This window comes from Triticum urartu, chromosome 4A, assembly GCF_056163025.1.
Source record: "Triticum urartu cultivar PI428250 chromosome 4A, HENAU_Tu73, whole genome shotgun sequence".
NCBI lineage: Eukaryota > Viridiplantae > Streptophyta > Magnoliopsida > Poales > Poaceae > Triticum > Triticum urartu.
Window position 1 is genome coordinate 114,690,455 of NC_141876.1, and position 21,996 is coordinate 114,712,450.

Consider the following 21,996-nt stretch of genomic DNA (forward strand, 5'->3'; position numbering starts at 1 on the left):
ATGGTGATGCATAGCAACGAGAGGGGAGAGTGTTGTCTACGTACCCTCGTAGACTGTAAGCGGAAGCGTTTATCAACGCGGTTGATGTAGTCGTACACCTTCACGATCCATCCCGATCAAGTACCGAACATATGGCACCTTCACGTTCAGCACACGTTCAGCTCGATGACGTCCTCGCCTTCTCAATCCAGCAAGAGGGATGAAGTAGTAGATGAGTTCCAGTAGCACGACAGCGTGGTGACGGTGTTGGTGAAGAACAATCTCCGTAGGGCTTAGCCTAAGCACTACGAAAACTATGACGGAGGATAAACTAGAGGGGACGGGGTTGTCGGCACACGGCTTAGTGTTTCTTGATGTGTCTTGGGTGCTATCCCTACCCCTCTATTTATATGTTGAGCCTTGGGGTCGAAATTGGAGTAAAAGCCTCCACAAAGTCGGTTTCACCCAAAAGGAAAGAGTCCTTCTCGGACTCCAGGGCCAGACGCCAGGGTTCCCGGCGTCTGGACCCAAATGCTAGGGACCCTGGCGTCTGCCCCCTAGACTCCGCAAAGCTTCATTTTGCGCTTTCCAAAAACCTTGTGGGCTTTCCCCTTTGGCCCAAATAAAGTGTTCTCGTACCTAAACATTTAGGGAAACATCCAGAACCCCTTCAGGTGAATTCCAGAACCCTTCCGGAGATCAAACACTATTATCCCATATATCAAACTTTATCTCTGGACCATTCTGGAGTTCCTCGTCATGTCCATGATGTTATCCGGAACTCCGAACAACATTCGGTTACCAATATACATAACTCATAAGTACTATGTCGTCAACGAACGTTTAAGCGTGCATACCCTACGGGTTTGAGAACTATGTAGACATGACCGAGACACTTCTCTGGTCAATAACCAGTAGCGGAACCCGGATGCCCATATTGGCTCCTACATATTCTACGAAGATCTTTATCAGTTGAACCGCATAACAACATATGTTGTTCCCTTTGTCATCGGTATGTTACTTGCCCAAGATTCAATCGTCGGTATCTCAATACCTAGTTCAATCTCGTTACCGGCAAGTCTCTTTACTCGTTTCGTAATACACCATTCTGTAACTAATTCATTAGTTACAATGCTTGCAAGGCTTACAGTGATGTGCATTACCAGGTAGGCCCAGAGATACCTCTCCGACAATCGGAGTGACGAATCCTAATCTCGAAATACGCCAACCCAACAAGTACCTTCGGAGACACCTATAGAGCACCTTTATAATCACCCATTTACGTTGTGATGTTTGGTAGCACACAAAGTGTTCCTCCGGTAAACGGGAGTTTCATAATCTCATAGTCATAGGAACATGTATAAGTCATGAAGAAAGCAATAGCAACAAACTAAACGGTCAAGTGCTAAGCTAACGGAATGGGTCAAGTCAATCACATCATTCTCCTAATGATGTGTTCCCCTTTAATCAAATGACAACTCATGTCTATGGTTAGGAAACATAACCATCTTTGATCAACGATCTAGTCAAGTAGAGGCATAATAGTGACACTATGTTTGTCTATGTATTCACACATGTATCATGTTTCCGATTAATACAATTCTAGCATGAATAATAAACATTTATCATGATATAAGGAAATAAATAATAGCTTTATTATTGCCTCTAGGGCATATTTCCTTCATGCGAGAGGATGACCATCAGGCCTGGCAGGACAGGCACAACTCCACCCAGGCCAAAAACCACATTCGGACTTCATCCGAGCTGCATCGCGACATCACCCGATACAGAGGCGCCGCACACCCCTTGTGCTTCACCGATGAGGTGATGGAGCACCAGTTCCCCGAAGGGTTTAAATCCATGAACATTGAATCATATGATGGTACCACAGATCCTACAGTATGGATCGAAGATTTTCTTCTCCATATTCACATGGCCCGCGGTGATGATCTCCATGCCATCAAATACCCCCCGCTAAAATTAAAGGGACCAACACGGCACTGGCTAAACAGCCTCCCAGAAAACTCTAATGGCAGCTGGGAAGACTTGGAGCATGCCTTTAGAGACAACTTCCAAGGAACCTATGTTCAGCCTCCAAATGCCGATGACCTTAGTCACATAGTCCAGCAACCCAGAGAATCAGCCCAGAAGCTATGGACCAGGTTCTTAATTAAAAAAACCAAATTATGGACTATCCGGACGCCGAAGCCCTCGCCGCCTTTAAACACAGCCTCCGAGACGAGTGGCTCGCCCGACACCTCGGCCAAGAAAAACCAAAGTCCATGGCAGCCCTTACCGCACTTATGACCCGCTTTTGCGTGGGAGAAGATAGCTGGCTAGCTCGTAGAAGCAACAACACCAACAACCCTGGCATTTCTGAAGCCAGGAATGGCAATGGCAAGCCATGACGCAACAAACATAAGCGTTGATGCAATAATGAAAATACCGAAGACACGATGGTCAACGCCGGATTCAGTGGCTCTAAACCCTGTCAGCGGAAGAAGCCATTCAAAGGAAACAAGGATGGTCCATCTAGTTTGGACAGAATACTCGATCGGCCTTGCCAGATTCATGGCACCCCTGACAAGCCTGCCAACCATACCAACAGAAATTGTTGGGTCTTTAAACAGGCCGACAAGTTAAATGCCGAACATAAGGGAAAGGGGCCGCCCAGCGAGGACGACGATGAAGAGCCTCGCCCACCGAACACAGGGGGATAGAAGAAATTTTCCCCCGAGGTAAAAACGGTGAATATGATATACGCTACGCATATCCCCAAAAGGGAGCGCAAGCGCGCACTAAGGGACGTTTATGCCATAGAGCCAGTCGCCCCAAAATTTAACCCATGGTCAGCCTATCCGATTACTTTTGATCACAGAGACCATCCGACCAGTATCCGTCATGGGGGCTCGGCAACATTGGTCCTCGATCCAATTATTTATGAATTCCACCTCACACGCATCCTTATGGACAGCGGTAGCAGTCTTAACCAACTTTACCAGGACACTGTCCGCAAAATGGGCATTGATCAGTCAAGAATCAAGCCCACCAAAACCACCTTCAAAGGAGTGATACCCGGCATAGAGGCCTACTGCACAGGATCGATAACGCTGGAAGTCGTCTTCGGCTCACCTGATAACTTCTGAAGCGAAGACTTGATCTTTGACATCGCCCCCTTCCATAGTGGCTATCATGCACTACTCGGACGAACAACCTTTTCCCGTTTCAATGCAGTCCCACACTATGCTTATCTAAAGCTCAAGATGCCTGAACCACATGGTGTTATAATAGTTAATGGAAATAGGAGCGCTCCATCCATACCGAGGAGCATACGACGGCCCTCGCAGCCAAACTACAGGGTGGCCTTAGTAAACCAAATACCACATCGGCAGTCAAGCCCCCGGACACTGTCAAACAAGTCCGGTCTACCCTGCAGAATGACAGTCCTGCTCGTCTAGAGCTAGATTAGCAATCTAGCCTCCGTCAAAACACCAACTTGATAGCTGCATATGCACCGCTCGTACATAATTACGCACTAAAAATACCATGGGCAAGGACGGAGGCCTACTAAAAATAAGGTCCACGGCACGACACGACCCTATCCGGACCTTCATATTCTTCCATCTTTTTCTTCTTGTTTTTTATTTTTCAGGTTGTTTACAACCTACACCACTCTTCGATGGCACTTAGGGTCCTTTTCCAGGCCCCTTATACACACTCGATTGTTGATCCTCTCAAAGGACCATATACTACAGGGAAAAGCGGCGCAGACGTGTGGCAGAGTATCCAAAAGATCTTCAAGATCATCTTTTCAAATTTAGGACCTATACACAACTTTCCCTTGTTCTCGGCATGTAAAATGGCCTTGATGCTTATGGCATCCTCTGTAAAAATATGTTTTGACATACCAATCAGACTATAATGGAAACAGTTTCGCCCAACCTTGTTCGGTATTGGCTTATTTCTTAATCCGTTTTCCCACTTTATGTCCGAATTGGCATATACACCTTGGTACAACTTAAATCGCCAGGGGCTCTATTTCAAGCCATATATATTCTCAACAATAGAAAGTCCGAACACTCTCAGGGTATACTTCGGCGCCCCGAATACTGCATTATATGCATCGGCTCCGAATCACGTCTTTGGTCAATAGTTGGGTTGCCCGGCTCCTGTGCTTGCTACCTTATGTTCCATTTTTTCGGCTAAGGTAATAAAGGGAGAACTACTGTGATTGTGTTTCCGGCTGGCCCGGTCAAACACCTCAGTAGAGAAAGCCGAAAACTGTCTTTCGTGATGCGGTGAGAGCTCGTCAGGAATTCGGTGACTTACTAAATCTCTAGCGATTTCTCCCGTATTACACGAAGGAATGCCTTTTTCCAGTCAAGCGTTTAAAAGGTATCCAAGTTCGATAGCCGCATACGCACCAGGGGCTACCCTATAGTCCCATTATCAAACTCCTATGGCTAAGTGAGAATGATAAAACCTATAGTTCGATTGCCTGGTTCGCCGCACTGCCACCTCCTTTACAGACCAAGACATCGGGCCAAGTGTGGTCACGCACTACTACGAACACCCCCGTAGTATCTACGTGGGGGATGAAGCCGACAACTGGTAAATTCTCAATAATTAAAAACGGCCACACAGGGGGAATAACACTTTACGATAAATCCATATAATATATTACAAGGCCTTGGTTTATACTACAAAGCTTCGGATTATACAATATCCGGGAAGTTCAGACACATTCACTCGAACATGATGTCCTTTGAGCACTGGCCCTCTATTAGGCAGGCACCTTCCAAGACGTCCTCAAAGTAACGCTCCGGTGTACGGTGGTCCTTGCCCTCGGGCGGACCCTCGACGGCCACGATGGCAGCCTTCATTTTTGCCCAGTACATCTTGACACGGGCAAAGGCCATTCGCGCACCTTCTATACACGCCGAGCACTTTCACGACCTCTACTCGGGGCAAGGCATCGCCAAGCCGCTTGACCAAACCGAAGTAGCTGCTCAGAATAGGTTCGGCTGGCCATAGCCGGACTATGATGTCTTTCATGGCCAAACCGGACATCTTATGCAGCTTTGCCAGCTGCATCATCTGATTGTTCAGCAGCGCTGGTCACTCCGGCACCAAGTACTACGACCAGAAGAGCTTCTCCATTGCGTTCCCTTCTTGGGCCCAGAAATACTCGACGGCGTCGGCAGCACTCCTCGGGAGATCCGCAAAAGCGTATGGAGCACTCCACAGTCGATTTAGCAAAGCATATCTTTGACCATCGAATATAGTCTGTAAAAGAAATGGCTTACCAGCCGCTATCTGTCCGTCTTGCTTGATCTCCTCGCGAGCCGCCCGGGACTCGGACCGAGCCTCCTTCGCAGCTTGAAGATCCTTGGTGAGCTCGGCCACTTGGGCCTTGTTGCTCTCGACCAAGGACTCACACTTGGTGGCGGCTTCCTGGAGCGCCTGCTCTACTTCAGTCACCCTCGCCTCATACTGAAGGTGGGTGACCTTTTCAGCCTCTACATTTGTAGCCGCTTTCTCTGCGGCTACTTTGCTTGCCCTCGCCTCCCCCTTGGCTTCAGCAAGGGCATTCTTGAGGGCCTCGACCTCGGTCGCGTTGCCTACAATCATTTACATAGCACGCATGAGCTTAAACTCTGAGTTTGCATTATAATTTAGGCTTGTAAAGGGGTCTTCTTTTTAAAAAGGCATACCCTGGGCCTCATCGAACTGCTTGTTAATACGGTTAATCTCATCGTCAGCCAGCTTCAGTGTCTGCTGGAGTTCGGATACTTCATCATCCTTAGCTGAAGCCGCCAACAGTGAAGCCTGTTTATCAAAATAGATGAATGCGTTATCTCCGATGACTATTCGATCCTCTATCTGGCTCTTTTTTCCAAAGGCCCAAATCAAGTCTCGGGGGCTACTATCTATATACACGCATATTCTTCCAATATGAAAAGCGGCTAAAGCATGTTGTATCACTTACCACAAAACCTGTTAATAGGCTAGTGAAAGCTTCGTTCAGACCGCTTTTGGTGGACTGAACCTTCTCAACCACCGCACCCATCAGGGTACGGTGCTCTTCCATGACGGAAGCACGTTGAAGTGCTTCCCTCAACATATCTGGCGCCTCCGGATTGATAGAGGTCGTCGGTGGAGTCGACACTCCCCCTTCCCTTGAAGGGGCTGCTCGCTCGACTCCGGAGCCACATGGGTCTCCGGAGTGGTATTTGGCTGGGGGCCGGACTGATCCAGGCCCCCGTCGCCAGTTTCCATGGGGGTAGTATCCCCCATGTTTTCGACACCCGAGGCATCACCCTTTGGCGTTGTTTCAGCGGCCTTCCGCACCTCCCCCAGGCCCGGAGAAGTCCTTTGGGACAACACCTCGGTGTCATCCGTGGCTCATGGCGGAGAGGCTCGCGGAGGCGTTTCGCTCTCCATCATCTCCGACGCCAACGAGTTTCCCGGAGACAAGGATTGTTGGGGGAGATCACGGGCCGGACTAAAAATACATAAATAAAATGGTATCCTACGATCTATAAAAAGGCCAGATGTATGTATAGTATCTTTAAATACTTACGATTTGGCCGGGGATTTGGCCTGAGGCACCGCTCAGGGATGACTTCGGTGTCCGAATCCGAATCATCCAAAAGGTAAATCTTCCCCTTCTTGGGCTTCTCTGCTTCTAGGTTCGCGGACGCCACCCTTTTCTTCTCTCCCTTGGGGGGGGAATTGCTCTCCTGCTCTTCCTCTTCCTCTTCATCTCCCTCAATGGAGGAGAGAACCTCGATGTCTTCGGAAGCGATATCCGAAGTACCTTTACGGTGGAGGCCACTTCTGGCCTCCTTGCCCTTCTTCTTGGCCTTCTTCTCCAGCGCCTGGTACGGCGCCGGAACCAACATCTTCGTTAGCAGAGGGATAGCTAGGTCTTCAGGCAGCAGAGCCGGACATTTGATCCGCTCCGCTTTCTTCGTCCAGACCTGAAGGAGAAAAGGAAGGCTTTGCATAGTCCTCGAATCTATAAGTAGAGATTATGTTTGGAAATCTGAAAACTTATTGGGGTGGCTAGGTGAGCGCAGTCGAGGCCGAGGTCTTCTGTCATTTACGACCATGACTTCTGGGCCTTGAAAAGCAGGTTCCAGATTTCTTCTTGCTTCGTGCCAAAGAAGTGCATCAAGGTCCGAGGGCCGGCCGGATTGAATTCCCACATACGGAGAGTCCATCACTGGTAGGGGAGAATATGGCAAAAAAGCATCACTTGGATCACATCGGCGAGGCTGGTTTTCTTCTCTATCACGCCATTGACGCGCTTCTGCAGCGTCATCACCTTGTTGGATGATGCCCAGTCCAGGCCCTTTTAAACCCATGATGTGAGCCGCATTGGAGGCCCATATTTGAACTCAGGAGTGGCAGCCCATGTGGCGTCACGAGGTTCAGTGACATAGAACCACTCCTGTTGCCATCCCTTCACGGTCTCCACGAAGGCCCGCTAGGGCCAAGTGACGTTGGGGGGCTTGCTCACCATGGCGCCGCTGAACCCCGTGTGTTGACCAGCCACCACTTTCGGCTTCACATTTAAAACCTTGAGCCATAATCCTAAGTGGGGAGGGGTATGCGAAGGAACGCCTCACACACGACGATTAACACCGAGATGTGGAGGATGGAATTCAGGCTAGATCGTGAAAGTCTAGCCCACAATAGAACATGAGCCCGCGGACAAAAGGGTGGAGAGGAAACCCTAGTCCATGGTTAAAGTGGGGGATAAATACTACCCTCTCATTGGATTCCAGAGTGGGGATGATCTGCTTTTTGGCAGGAAGCCGGTGGGCAATTTCCGCGGCCAGGTACCCCGCTTCCTGGAGCTCCTTGATGTTCTCCTCTGTGATGGAGGAGGCCGTCCACTTGCCCTAAGCGCCAGATCCGGACATGGTTGGTTTGTTTGCTGGGGACGAAAAGAACTGAACTCGGGTGCTGGAGCTCAAGGGTGGATGGGCTGAGGAGGAAGAAGGATGGGGTAAAAAGGTGGGTCCTTATCTTCTTATAAAGGTAGTGAATATCAAGCGCCCCCCATGAGCCTTAAAACTCGCCTATTCCCAAGGGGTCGTGCAAACGGAACGGTTGGGTTACCCAAACCCGTATTGATGAGAATCTCGTAATGAGGGGACACAATCTCTGCTTTGAAAAGACGTGTCAATGAGGACCGCACGTCGAAATTCAAAGCGGGAGGCTGAAAAACGGTTCAAAATAATAATAAGGCCATAACATAACGTCTCGCCAAAAAAGCTATCAGTAGACACGACTTATTTTGTTTAAGTATTTTGCCCTTGTGGTTTAGAGTTGTGACAGATATACAGAGCCGAACATAGTTCTTTTGACCAACTGCTTTGGAGTATTCGGAGGAGGAACCTGCCTTGCAATGCCGAAGACAATCTGCACACTGGACACATCGTCATTGAAGCCTGGTTCAGGGGATACTGAGGGAGTCCTGGATTAGGGGGTCCCCGGGTGTCCGGGCTATGTGATATGGGCCGTACTGATGGGCCAAGAAGATACAAGATCAAAGGCCTCCCCCCGTGTCCGGATGTGACTCTCCTTTACGTGAATGGCAAGCTTGGCATTCAGATATGAAGATTTCTTTCTCTGTAAACCGACTCTGTACAACCCTAGGCCCCTCCGGTGTCTATATAAATCGGAGGGTTTAGTCCGTAGAGGCAATCATAATCATACAGGCTAGGCATCTAGGGTTTAGCCATTACAATCTCGAGGTAGATCAACTCTTGTAACCCATATACTCATCAAAGTCAATCAAGGAGGAAGTAGGGTATTACCTCCATCAAGAGGGCCCGAACCTGGGTAAACATCGTGTCCGCTGCCTCCTGTTACCTTCGATCCTCAAACGCACAGTTCAGGACCCCCTAGCTGAGATCGGCTGGTTTTGACACCGACAAGGGGCTTCTACCTTGTTAGATCAACATTGTACCAAGGAAGAATATCCTTCCTTTGGTAAGGCGAAAGTGGATCTGGAAAGCTATGCCGCCCTCAGTACGAGCGACATCCACGCAGGTTACCTGAACCGCCTTCATACTAGTTGTGAGATGGAAGCCGGTTTAGTAAAACTTATGAAGGAACGCTATGAGGTATGTTGCTAATCCCTTTCCATAGGTATTTATATAGCCACCAAGTCTTAAGTATAGGAAAAAATGTTGAATATGCTTGAGACTTCATGATAATCTCTAAACTGGAGCCTCTCAGGGCCGACTCATTATATCAAGATGAGCACGGATCTCCAAATATCAATCTTAAATGAACCTTGTGCAATCTTTCAACCATTAATTAGTTCTAAGATCAAAATATGTAGCCCCCCAAGGGCCGGCTTAACTTAACAAGATGAGCCATGACTTATAGTCACTTGATAAATCCAAATATGTAGCCCCCAAGGGCTGGCATAACTTAACAAAGTGTGCCAGGTCATAATTAACTTAAAATGACCTACATTAGCCCCCAAGTGCCAAGTGTATTGCTTGCAATGTGCTTGGAACTTGACTGACCATACCTTATCAGACTTGCTCCTTGTATTGTAACCATTGATTTATTTATTTCAGGCAGAATTGAACATGAAGGAATCACAAGTTCGCGATTTAAGAAAAAGCTTAAAGCTGCAGCAGACTGAAACCTCCAAGGCCAAGTCAGATATGAAGGCCTCAATAGAAGAAATTGAAAAGATTAAAGCAAGTTTGCACTACAAAGAAAAGACACATCCGTGACATTTTAGGCCGAACAAAATTTTTTTGTGTCATGCTTATGACACTTCTATGACGACAATTGTGAAAAAAACACGTATCATCATAGATGTGGTGGGATCCTACTTGTATGACAAAAAATCATGACCGAAAATGGGCTTTTCGTCCTAGGCGGGCCAGAATGCAGCCGCATGACATTCTTTGGGCCGTCCAGGACGGAAAAATCATGGTACAAGCGAGGGCGAGAAAATTATCGGGGAGTTCCTGGTTACGGTGGGTGGTCGGGGCCGAGCGATGCACTGTGGTTTGCGCGTTTGTCTCATGTACGCGCGTGTGTGCGAGGAATTGGCTAACTGAACCCGAGCGATCGCACATTACTGAACCCGAGCGATCGATCCCTTGGATGTTAACTGAACCCGAGCGATTCATTCGCTGCTGACTAAACCCGAGCGATTCCTTCGCTGCTGCTGCTAACTGAACCGAGCGATCGATCGCTGCTGCTGCTTACTAAAGCCGATTGAGGCCCCGTGCGAGACGTAGCCAACCAGTGCTGGGTTGCCTCTCGATGAACAATGACCGTTGCTACCATGCGCGCGGTACGTAGAATGAGTCGAGACATGGTGAGTCGAGCCGGTTGTTTGGTTGTGGATGAACAATTCCCAGTGGGGGTTGGATGAACAGGACCCCATGGTAGTAGCCCGTTGGCGCAAGATGAACAGGACCCCGAGGAGGCTACCACACCCCAGCCGGTTGGGGGTGGATAAATAGCACCCCGTAGAGGCTCTATGAACAGTAGCCGGTGGAGGTTGGATGAATAGTAGTTGTGGATGATCAGTAGCCCGTGGAGGCTTGAGGAGGTCGACGGTGGATGCACAATAGCCCGTGGAGGCTGGAGCGAGGCAGTAGACGGTGGATGAACATGACCCCGTTTTGGCCGTAGGCGCTCCAACAGAAGTCCGTTTCCTCCATTTTGTGGTACGCCACACCTCTCCCGATCAACAGGACCCTGTTTCGACCGTAGGCACTCGAACACAAGTCTGTTTCCTCCGTTTTGTGGTACGCCAGACCCTTCCTAATGAATCGGACCCCGTCTCGACCATACGCAGTCGAACAGAAAGCCATTCCCTCCACACTGCGGTACGCCAAACCTCGTTTCGGCTATTTCGTCCAAGCCGGTTGGCTCCCGATGAAAACAACGCCGTTGCTGCCGTTCGCTGCCTCTCCATGTACACGAGCCCTGGCCGTACGTATGCGCGAGTAGGTGTTCGAGACCCCGCCCATATGTATGTAAGTGGCCATATTTTTTGGCATCTGGTTGTATGTATGTGTACACAGTTTAGAAGGGACTACCTGAACTGCTACGTCATGGGCTCTACTACTAAATGTGCCACCGCTTTCTTGGCCACGGTTCATTGTTGCAGAGAGACCAATTGACCAGTATGTACTTACACATTCGTGACAACACTACGCATGCTTGGACTGGGTGGGTCCTAACTGTCAGGGAGGATAAGGATGCACTTCCTTGCGTGCGAAGATATAGCTGGTGGGTCCCGGCTGTCAGGGAGATGAATCATTTTTATTTTGCGAGTAATAAGGAGGCACTTCCTTGGTTTCATAGATGTAGCTGCTGGGTCCAGCTGTCAGTATCACATCCTAAAGTCCACTTCTGATGGCTGTCGCTCATTGACCTTGTTGACCACGAGGCACCGAGAGCATTAAGGCGATGGACGACAGTGAGGCCTAGGAAGGGAATGACGAGGAGCCAGAGAAGACGAGGAGGGTGGATGCCCACGCGGAGGGGAGTACGAAGGTTCAGTGGTTCGGCTGCGACATGAGGACGCCATCGCCAGAGAATAACAAGAGATGTGGGTGAGTAGTGGGAAGGTCTGGCCAGTCGTAGTATAGTCGGTCCGTGAGGTCTGCGCGGCAGCACAGCCAGCCATGGGAGGCTTGATACGTCTCCAACGTATCTATAATTTTTGATTGTTCCATGCTATATTATATTCTGTTTTGGACATTATTGGCTTTATTATACACTTTTATATTATTGACGGTGTCCTGGACTAGGGGGTACTCACCACGTCATCTCCCGATCTATTAGATTGGGCCGAGGACCCCCATGGCCGTATACTCATGGGTCAGTTCGGACAGCTGCCGCATACAAGGAATATTCCACAAGACTAGGCAATTAAGACAAGGACTCCTCCCCACTGGCGTATTCGGCTAGGACTCTTGTTAACCTAGGCCTCTGGTGCATTATATAAACCAGGGCCAGGCTAGTCGATAGATCATATATACATAAAATCATACCATAGGCTAGCTTCTAGGGTTTAGCCTCTACGATCTCGTGGTAGATCAACTCTTGTAATACCCATATCATCAATATTAATCAAGAAGGACGTAGGGTTTTACCTCCATCAAGAGGGCCCGAACCTGGGTAAAACATTGTGTCCCTTGTCTCCTATTACCATCCGGCCTAGACGCACAGTTCGGGACCCCCTACCCGAGATCCTCCGGTTTTGACACCGACATTGGTGCTTTCATTGAGAGTTCCGCTGTGTGATCGACAAAACGATCGATGGCTCGCCTGCAGATCAACTGCGACTTCGGCATCTTCGTCACCAGCTCGACTGGTCACCTTGGTTCGACCAAGAACTGCGCCCCGTGTTCGGATCACCATGTCCAGATGGGGGCCTTCATCGAACATCAACTCTGATCTCTATCAAGATCATGGAGGAATCATCCATGGAGCTCGGGGGCTCAACGTCAACATTGCCCTCAAGCGACCGTGCTGTTTTTCTGGACATCAAACTCGTATCTGCCATCACCACCTCCTTGAGTATTGCTTTGACGATCTCTTTGGTGGAATTGTGCGGAATTGAGTCTACAATAAACCTGGAAAATTTCGTCAAGTTCCGATGGAGGAATCTCTGGCAATCCACGATATACCGGAGCCCTGTCAAATCTGGACGGGAATTTGGATGAGTTTAGGGCGTGGTGTCCAGCTTCTAGCTCGGACGTCCTTTGGAAGATCCAACTGTTGATCGGCTGTGAAATTCCTATATCTACCACCTCTCAAAATTTCAGCTCAATCCGACTGTCCAAATTCTGGGAACCTTCCGATTAGTGCATCACTTTTCGGGTCTGTTTTCTGCGCGAAAACGAATCCGACCCGAGTTCATCTTTTTTATGAACAGGATTTCGGACATCCCTTTTGAAGGAAGTTTTGTATGGGGTATTGTGTTTTGTTGCCGAACACATCCCACTAACTTTAAGATCTTTTGAACATGATCTTCAACATCATGCTGGTGTCAAACCAGTCCGGCAATATTACTCCACGGCTGCCAACCTGCGCTAGACACGGCGTCACTTTGTTGAGCCGAGCTCAACTTCTTCGGATCATCATCTCGGCAAGCCGAACAAGATCCGGCATCGCAAAGGATAAATCATCACTAACATCGCCGCCCCATGGATTACACGGAGCGGGCATACCGGCATCGCCGCACGGTCGCTTTATCAAGCCGGCATCGACCACGTCACAACCTGCATCGACAAGGCCGCACTATTGCTTCTTCAAGCTGGTGTCCATCACGCCGGCCTACTTCGACTCATCGTCTGACATCGAGGCTTCGACATCTCGGCTGGACCGGGGGCTTCGCCATCTCTTCATCAACTTACTCCGGACACTTCGGCGTCACTAGCCGACCAGCTCCGTCACGTTAGCTGGACCGAGGGCTTTGCCTCGGCGAGCCAACCTTTACCAGCATTGCCATGCCGTCGTTTTATCGCCCATCAGGCAATGGGTGTGCGGAGCGAGTCCCAATTTTGGGAATCGCCTTCCTTCGGATTGCTACAACAAGTAAACCAGGTGCTATTAATCCCAGTATTTTTTGCTTTTTTGGGTTCATTTTTCCCAAGGAATTATTACTCTGGTTTGTCCATCATATGTACACAGGTCTATCAAATGATGGCCGCATTAACGACAGTCGCATGGTGGTTCGGCCAGTCTCCATACATAGTCCGGCGAACGCCGCATCCGGAACTTGGACCGACTTGTGAATTCAGGCTTTGCCACACCTTTACCGCATCATGCCGACGCCCTGCATCGACATTGACTTCGGCGCCAAGCCATATTTCTTTTATTACTCACTTTGCATAAATTATTTATTATGCAACGTTTTTTTAATTATCATTATTACTATTATCTCCGGTTTGCACTATTTTTTGTGCACAGGAAAATTATCCAGGGACTTCGGCATCACTCTGCCGATCTGCATTGACCGTGCTATGTCACCACTTCGGCGTGTCGAGCTCTCCGCTCCGCCACCTCGGGACCAGCTTGGGGGATGGAACCTTGCCCCGCATCAAGCTCGGACCGCGTCATCAATACCGAACACATTAACCAGCTAAGTCGCTTTCATGCTCAAAGCTTTAATTTCTAACTTGTGTTCGGTTCGACCAAGCATTATACTTTTTTGGAAAAAAGTTGCTTGTAAAAAATTTCCTTGTCCAAACTTTGTTTGTGACGCATAAATTCAAATACCCAATTCATTTGGGGGCTTCCTTCATGAAGTTTTGCCTCTTGCATATGATTATACTTGTACGGCTTCGTTCCTTGTTCGTGTATTACGCCACAATATGCACCATATTGACTTAAGCGATTTGCAAGCTGGGTTGCCTCGCTCCTGTGTTTACCCCCACGTTCCCGATTGTTCGGCTAGGGAGTAAAGGGAGCACCTCTGCGATTGTCACGATCGGGTCGCCCGAGCCGGACCTCAGACTGGGTGAAGCCGAAAGCTAGCGCTCTTATAGTTTTCAATGATGGTCGGCACACAATGGAACTCATGAGTACAAAAAATCTATTGCACAAGTCTCATAATAACAATGAGCACCGAAGAAAGGTATCGGTGGGGGTACTATTTTCTTCGAAGATGCTTCTTACGCTTCGCAGTAATATAGCATAAGTTCCCTGAGCGCGCTTTGTCTGTTACAACCTTATGGCCTGATTTCCTGGTTATTGGAAACACAATCGATATTCTCGACCGATGGAGTACATAACACTTTTCGGTCCTTGACCGAAGAGGGAGAAGCCGAAGGTCGGTTAAGACGCGTTTAAAGTTCGGTGGAACATAGATATGATATAAGTACTTTGGTACATGCAATCATTCTTCTACCCAAGTCACTTGGGGGCTCTTAAGTTTATTTGAGCCGTTTTATAATAAGTGTTCTTCTTCTTAGTCGTTGCAAAGTTTTATTATTATTATTTATCACTCCTTTTTTCGACACGAGTGTGCGGTCACTAGCCGGGGAGCCTAATTTCTCTCTCAAAGCCGCTAGAGTTTAGTTTGCTAAACTGGCCTGATGAGAAGTACTCCGCCCTCGGGATGGGAGGTTGAAGCCGTAGGCTGACCCGCTCGAAGTCTTGAGATAGGATGTATCATGTTAAAGCATGAAAGAAGCACTTCTTTTTTCTAAGACCAATTTTCGGATTGGCACCGAACACTTGATCTTGTTCGGACGTCATGTTTTTACTGACGTTTCTTGGTTTTCCAAGCTTTTGTTGGCACTTGTAAACTATTTGTGCTTTTCCAGCATTAGTCTCGTAGTGCAACGCCGGACACCTTTAGGGATTCAGCAAAAACATTCTCAGATATTGCTATATATGCATCGGTTTCGAATTGTGTCTTCGGTCAATAGTTGGGTTGCCCGACTCTTGCACTTGCTTCCTACGTTCCAGTTTGTTCGGCTAGGCGTGCAAAGGGAGAACCACTGCGATTGTGCTTCCAGCTCACATGGTTAAGCACCTCAGTGGAGAAAGCCGAAAACTGACTTTCACAATAAGCGTAAACTGGTCAGCGATCCGATGACTATGTTAAATGATGGGCCGTTCAGAACATTGGCCGAAGTGTTTACGGCTTGACCCCGACTGTCGCCGAACACTACCGGGGGCTATTAACTGGCCTCCCAAACTAAATCCTCAATATTTTGCTCTTACATTAGAGCTGAGGTTTAATGATCATGCTTAGCATGACAACCCAAAGAAAGGAACCGATAGCGGGACTATTTTCTTTGGAAGACATTTCTTCTGTTAAACAGTAATATAACTCTCTGCGTACCTTTGTTTATAAAACCGTATGGCCAGATTGCCTTGTTTGTTGTAAATCTTTGCCCTCATAAAGGCTTTATAAAGTAGGACAAACACTCCTCGGCTACTGGCCGAGGAGGTGGAAGCTGATGGTCGGTCAACAAAGTTTTGTACAATGCGGATCTGAGCATTAATGACGTAAAGTACTTGGATACATAGAGTCATTACACATAATTTGTGATTTTACTATGGATATTGATCCTTAATTCGGCCACCCATGCCCGCTTTAAGGCTCGGGGGCTACTGGGCTTCGGGCTTATTATTTACAAATATTAAAGGGCACATCGATCCCCTGATCTGGTGTTGCCACCCGACCAGTGTCTCGGGGGCTACTGCATTGCTTGTCCAATGCAGAAAATTTTATGTGCAATATAGTTTCCGAGGAGATTTTGATCCTCAGGTTGGTCGGCCGCACCCAACCTGAGTCTCAAGGACTAAGCACACCGCTTTTTGTGTCCCGAAGTATTCTACCGAGCTAGGAATTGATCCTCAGGACGATTTTGCAAATCAACCTGAGTCTCAACGGCTACTGGGATCAGCGGTCTTACGTCATCCTTCAGGTGCATCTCGGGTTTTAGACCGATACACACCTTGAGGGCTACTGGCATATATCTCGGCAGAGAATAAATTGCAATAATAAAAAATATTGACAAAAAATCGGCCCACAGTCGGGGTGGTGCACCACCTCGGAAGCAGTCCGGCATAAAGCTTGGGCGCTAGTGGCTGGCTCCATTGAGGGCATTTCCGGCATTAAGCTCGGCTAAACTCCTTCAACTTTTTTGAACCAAGGTGATATGACACCTCGGATATAGTCCGGCGTTGGAGCTGGGACACTGTCCGGCGTTAGAGCTGGGAAGCGGTCTGGCGTTGGAGCTCAGATACATAGTCCGGCGTTGGTGCTCGGCTGCAAAACATACCTCGAATGCAGTCCGGCGTTGGAGCTCGGACGCAAGAGGACGCTGCCGCCCGGGAACAATTTCAAACCCGAGGTGTGGCATAAAAATAACAAGGCATTGATAAAGGCCAGAAACTTAAAGGGGCTCCTTGGATACCCGACGTGTAAACTCGTCGAATGCATTTCGGCGATCCTCAAGATCGAAGATAAAGAAGATTTGTTGAACCAGTTTTCAAGACCGACGACCGAAGATGAAGAACAGTTCGGAAGAATCGAGGAGCATCCCTAACTTGAAGACCGGTTCAGGGGGCTACGGACGGTGTCCTGGACTAGGGGGTACTCACCACGTCATCTCCCGATCTATTAGATTGGGCCGAGGACCCCCATGGCCGTATACTCATGGGCCAGTTCGGACAGCTGCCGCATACAAGGAATATTCCACAAGACTTGGCGATCAAGACAAGGACTCCTCCCCACCGGCGTATTCGGCTAGGACTCTTGTTAACCTAGGCCTCTGGTGCATTATATAAACCAGGGCCAGGCTAGTCGATAGATCATATATACATACAATCATACCATAGGCTAGCTTCTAGGGTTTAGCCTCTACGATCTCGTGGTAGATCAACTCTTGTACTACCCATATCATCCATATTAATCAAACAGGACGTAGGGTTTTACCTCCATCAAGAGGGCCCGAACCTGGGGAAAACATTGTGTCCCTTGTCCCCTGTTACCATCCGGCCTAGACGCACAGTTCGGGACCCCCTACCCGAGATCCGCCGGTTTTGACACCGACAATTATTTTTGGGACTAACCTATTAACCGGAGGCCCAACCCAGAATTGCTGTTTTTGCCTATTTTAGGGTTTCGCAGAAAAAGAATATCAAACGGAGTCCAAACGGAATGAAACCTTTGGGAACATGATTTTCGGAACGAACATGATCCAGAGGACTTGGACCCTACATCAAGACATCAACCAGGAGGCCACGAGGTAGGGGGGCGTGCCTACCCCCCTGGGCCCGCCTTCCACCCTCGTGGGCCCCCCTATTGCACCACCAACGTACTCCTTCCTCCTATATATACCTACGTACCCCCAAACTAGCAGATACGGAGCCAAAACCCTAATTCCACCGCCGTAACTTTCTGTATCCACGAGATCCCATCTTGGGGCCTTTTCCGGAGCACCGCCGGAGGGGGCATCGATCACGGAGGGCTTCTACATCAACACCATAGCCCTTCCGATGAAGTGTGATTAGTTTACTTCAAACCTTCGGGTCCATAGTTATTAGCTAGATGGCTTCTTCTCTCTTTTTGGATCTCAATACAAAGTTCTCCCCCTCTCTTGTGGAGATCTATTCGATGTAATCTTCTTTTGCGGTGTGTTTGTTGAGACCGATGAATTGTGGGTTTATGATCAAGTTTATCTATGAACAATATTTGAATCTTCTCTGAATTCTTTTATGTATGATTGGTTATCTTTGCAAGTCCCTTCGAATTATCAGTTTGGTTTGGCCTACTAGATTGATGTTTCTTGCAATGGGATAAGTGCTTAGCTTTGGGTTCAATCTTGCGGTGTCCTTTCCCAGTGAAAGTAGGGGCAGCAATGCACGTATTATATTGTTTCCATCGAGGATAACAAGATGGGGTTTATATCATATTGCATGAGTTTATCCCTCTACATCATGTCATCTTGCTTAAAGCGTTACTCTGTTCTCTTGAACTTAATACTCTAGATGCATGCTTGATAGCGGTCGATGTGTGGAGTAATAGTAGTAGATGCACGCAGGAGTCGGTCTACTTGTCTCGGACGTGATGCCTATATACATGATCATACCTAGATATTCTCATAACTATGCTCAATTCTGTCAATCGCTCAACAGTAATTTGTTTACCCACCATGAATACTTATGCTCTTGAGAGAAGCCACTAGTGAAACCTATGGCCCTCGGGTCTATCTTCCATCATATTGATCTTCGAATACTTAGTTATTTCCTTTTCCATTTATTTTACTTTGCATATTTGATTTCTCTTTATCATAAAAATACCAAAAATATTATCTTATCATATCTATCAGATCTCACTCTCGTAAGTGACCGTGTAGGGATTGACAACCCCTTATCGCGTTGGTTGCGAGGATTTATTTGTTTGTGTAGGTGCGAGGGACTCGTGCGTGGCCTCCTACTGGATTGATACCTTGGTTCTCACAAACCGAGGGAAATACTTACGCTACTTTTCTGCATCACCCTTTCCTCTTCAAGGGAAAACCAACGCAAGTGCTCAAGAGGTAGCAAAAAGGATTTCTGGCGCCGTTGCCGGGGAGGTCTACGCAAATGTCAACACACCAAGTACCCATCACAAACCCTTATCTCCCGCATTACATTATTTGCCATTTGCCTCTCATTTTCCTCTCCCCCACTTCACCCTTGCCGTTTTATTCACCCTCTCTCTCTCCACCCCCTCTCTTTCTCTATTCGCCTTATCTTTTTCGTCACCTTTCTTCCGCTATGTCGGAATCAAAAAGGGTTGGGAGTTCTCTCCTGAGTTTTAGTACCTTGGACAATCCTTCTATTCTCGCTAAACTCATAAATAAAGATGTTATGGAAAGACCTACCAGAGTTATCAATGAGAATCTTAATAATCTTGATGAAGATGATTCCGGAATTTATCGTTATTTACTTGATGAATCTTTGAAAGATGCTTGGGATAGACTACTAAGGATCAGGGCTAGCTATGTGCCTCAATACCAAATTGAAATTTACTTAAAAAGCTTGTATGTTGCCCTACCTTCTTCTTTTAAGCATGTCTTAGATTCTATATTTGAAGAAGGTTTTCTTGAAGGGGATGTCGTAGAAACTTATGAAAAGATGAAAACCATATTTGGGCACCCCATGAATGAGAAAGTTGAATCTACATCTCTTTTGCTCTCTTACCAAAACGAATCTATCAAAGAGATGAAGGCTAGCCTAGATACAAATTTCTGTAACATACTTAATCTTTATTCTACCATTAATAGCCATGTGCTTTATAAAAATAGAAAGATTAATTCCATAGATAGCAATTTTGCTCTTTTCTTCCCTAAAACCAAAGATGGCAATACCTAGATCTATCCTTGCTTTTTATGCCTAACTAGGGGCGTTAAACGATAGCGCTTGTTGGGAGGCAACCCAATTTTATTTGTATTACTTGCTTTTTGCTCCTGTTTAGTAATAAATAATTTATCTATCCTCTGTTTTAGTTGTATTTTTTGTGTTTAATTAGTGTTTGTGCCAAGTAGAACCGTTGGGAAGACTTGGGGAAGTCTTTTTATTCTTGCTGTAAAAAACAGAAACTTTAGCGCTCAGGAGAATTGCTGCCATTTTTATTTCGAAAGTGCTATTTAGTTAATTCTTTTTGAAGATGCTTAATAGAGAAATTCCTCACGTCCAGCAATTTATTTTAGAATTTTTGCGGTTCCAGATCTTGCGTTAGCTACAGATTACTATAGACTGTTCTGTTTTTGACAGATTCTGTTTTTCGTGTGTTGTTTGCTTATTTTGATGAATCTATGGCTAGTAAAATAGTTTGTAAACCATAGAGAAGTTGGAATACAGTAGGTTTAACACCAATATAAATAAATAATTAGTTCATTACAGTACCTAGAAGTGGTGTTTTGTTTTCTTTCGCTAACAGAGCTCACGAGATTTTCTACTTTAAGTTTTGTGTTGTGAAGTTTTCAAGTTTTGGGTGAAAGATTTGATAAATTATGGAACAAGGAGTGGCAAGAGCCTAAGATTGGGGATGCCCATGGCACCCCAAGATAATCTAAGGACACCTAAAATCCAAAGCTTGGGGATGCCCCGGAAGGCATCCCCTCTTTCGTCTACTTCCATCGGTAACTTTACTTGGAGCTATATTTTTATTCACCACATGATATGTGTTTTGCTTGGAGCGTCTTGTATTATTTGAGTCTTTGTTTGTTAGTTTTCCACAATCATACTTGCTGTACACACCTTTTGAGAGAGACACACATGATTCGGAAATTGTTAGAATACTCTATGTGCTTCACTTATATCTTTTGAGTTATATAGTTTTTGCTCTAGTGCTTCACTTATATCTTTTAGAGCATGTCGGTGGATTTGTTTTATAGAAACTATTGTTCTCTCATGCTTCACTTAGATTATTTTTAGAGTCCTACAAAACAGCATGGTAATTTGTTTTAATTATGTTAGGCATTCAAGATTAATAAAAAAAATTCTTATGAGTGTGTTGAATACTATGAGAAGTTTGATACTTGATAATGGTTTTGAGTTATGGAGATGGTGATATTAGAGTCATGCTAGTCGAGTAGTTGTGAATTTGAGAAATACTTGTGTTAAAGTTTGTGATTCCCGTAGCATGCACGTATGGTGAACCGTAATGTGATGAAGTCGGAGCATGATTTATTTATTGATTGTCTTCCTTATGAGTGGCGGTCGGGGACGAGCGATGGTCTTTTCCTACCAATCTATCCCCCTAGGAGCATACGCGTAATACTTTGCTTTGATAACTTGTAGATTTTTGCAATAAGTATATGAGTTCTTTATGACTAAGGTTGAGTCCATGGATCATACGCACTTTTCTTCCTTCCACCATTGCTAGCCTCTCTAATACCGCACACCTTTCACTGGTATCAGACACCCACCATATACCTTCCTCAAAACAGCCACCATACCTACCTATCATGACATTTCCATAGCCATTCCGAGATATATTGCCATGCAACTTTCTACCGTTCCGTTTACTATGACACGCTCCATCATTGTCATATTGCTTTCCATGATCATGTAGTTGACATTGTATTTGTGGCAAAGCCGCCGTTCATAATTCTTTCATACATGTCACTCTTGATTCATTGCATATCCCGGTACACCGCCGGAGGCATTCACATAGAGTCATATTCTGTTCGAAGTATTGAGTTGTAATTGTTGAGTTGTAAGTAAATAAAAGTGTGATGATCATCATTATTAGAGCATTGTCCCAGTGAGGAAAGGATGATGGAGACTAAGATTCCCCCACAAGTCGGGATGAGACTCCGGACGAAAAATAAAATAAAAAAAGGAGGCCATAAAAAAGGAAAGGCCCAAATAAAAAAATGAGAGAAAAAGAGAGAAGGGACAATGCTACTATCCTTTTACCACACTTGTGCTTCAAAGTAGCACCATGATCTTCATAATAGAGAGTCTCCTATGTTATCACTTTCATATACTAGTGGGATT